Raw genomic sequence first — 2,172 nt, 5'->3', positions numbered from 1 at the left:
TCAGTGTTGTTTTAAACATGAAATCGGAATCCCGGCTGAGAGCAATCGATACGTGGCCATTATCTCGCTGTGTAATGATTCAGGCTCTCTCACCCTCCCCTCCGCACACCTCTTGTCTCAGCGCGTTTCCTTGTTTCCGATATTGGCTGTGGGGAGGTTATGAAGTATTGCCTCCCAAGGGCATCTCCGTGCGACCGCCCCACAGATTAGCCCGCTGAGAAATGGCTGCTGCCGTGGGCAATGACAAGTTGCAGCTGCTGCCTCCTACATGTGGGAAAGAGATTCACCACACCTGACCTTTCTAGCGAAGCCCATCTGACAGGTGAGTGAGGCACCACACCTGGCCTTACTAAGCCTAAATGGTTAAAACAACAGTTGGCCAGAAGAAAGGTTAGAACTGGACCTTGGAGGCTAATCTAGATAGCATAACAGGTAATGTAATGGAACAGGTTATAGTAACTAGTATGGAGTGTCAGAAACAAGCATTTTTGAGCTTGTTTAAGAACTCTACATGGTTTGATGTGTGTGATGAATTTGCATGATGCTAATTGATGGGGTGTTTGATGCAAGGGGGGGACTGTAGATGGGCAGTGGTGGCTCAGCCGGGATATCGATAACAGGGTTGTGGGTTCGATTCCCGGGCTCAGCAAGCTGCCACTGTTGGGCCCTTGAGCAAGGCCCTTTACCCTCTCTGCTCCCCGGGCGCTGGAGTTGGCTGCCCACCGCTCTGGGTGTGTGTGTGTGTACTCACTGCCCCTAACATGTGTGTGAGTGTGTGTTCACTACCAGATGGGTTAAATGCGGAGGACACATTTCGCTGTACAGTCCACACTGTACAGTGACGAATACGTGCACCTTTATCCTTTTTATCCTTTTATCCTTTTTAATACTGCCAAACTAATGCAGTACTACGCTATTAGTTTGGGCACCCCTGGTCAAAATATCCATCTATACCATACTATACTATACTATGCTATACATTTTCTTAATCTCTCAGACCTCAACTTAACATTTGCCATTTCTGTTAATTCTCAATTACTTCTTAATTATGTTCCGAGCTGAGAGAAGTGCCACCTGAAAATGCTCTTCTGATCTTCTCATTCTTTTCCTCTTGTGTAGGCATCAGTTAGTCAGAGCGTTAACAAGCCAATGAAGATCTGTAATCTGGTACCCAGGTCCATTCTGTTTATGTGCCCAAACTTTTAAATGTTGAAGAATGTGCCATTTTTAACATCATGCCTTTTGGAGATCAGTTCATCTTCTACTTACTTAGCTATGCACAGTTTTTCTTCTTCTGTCTCACTGCCAATTTGCCAGGTGTTTCCTAGGCAATGTGCCCATTTTGGTGTGGTGTAGTATTAACAGGAAAAAGGCAAAAATCAACCAACCACTCAATTTTATTTTAGGGCAGTGTAGACAGCAGGAAGCAGAGGCTGCAGGTGGGTCAGGAAAGCAGTGTATTGACGGTTTTAAGAAAGACTGGTGAGGGGGAGGGGGGTCCACTTTCCACTCTGAGTGGTGCCAAAGTGACCCATGTCAGAAAGTGACCGGTAATGTGAACAGGAATACTAGCTAGAACGAAGGCCTGGTAAAACTCTGAAGTGCTCTTATTCTAAAAGGTGTTTAAAGCACCTTTGGTTTATACAGTCTTCTTACACTTGCACTTTAAAGCTTTAACATGCTCACTAGCACAGAATCTCACGTAGCAGTTTATTCATTCTTTCAAGGAGATGCTTTGTCAGCATTTGATTGAATATGGTCAATTGGTGACCAAGTAAAAGCTCATGTTTTGTCCTTTTGCTACTGCTGTCCTTGGATCAGCACTCTGGCTGACTGCAGGAGTTCGCTGCACTCTGCATTTAAGAATTAAGGTGGTAAAATGTCCCTCTATAACACCTTCATATCCCATAAGGAACCGTCGAGTGGATGGTTCTTTGAAAGAGCAGTCCAGTGTTTGGGCATTGGCTTTTATTCTTGTTTTCACCATAAAACCAAATTCTGAACACATACCAGCATGCTTAGTGTTCACTTTGTGGCTGGCAGTGCCTTCGTTTTGGAAGGCCGAAATCCTACATGGTGGCATGTGTTGCTGAAGAATTCCACTTGGGGCTCCAAGAAAGCTGGACTTGGTCTTGTGAGGACTGCATGTCTGCTTCTCTTAGTGTGTGCGCA

The sequence above is a fragment of the Salminus brasiliensis genome, chromosome 4, assembly GCF_030463535.1.
Source record: "Salminus brasiliensis chromosome 4, fSalBra1.hap2, whole genome shotgun sequence".
Taxonomy (NCBI): domain Eukaryota; kingdom Metazoa; phylum Chordata; class Actinopteri; order Characiformes; family Bryconidae; genus Salminus; species Salminus brasiliensis.
Note: the sequence above shows the minus strand (reverse complement) of the source record.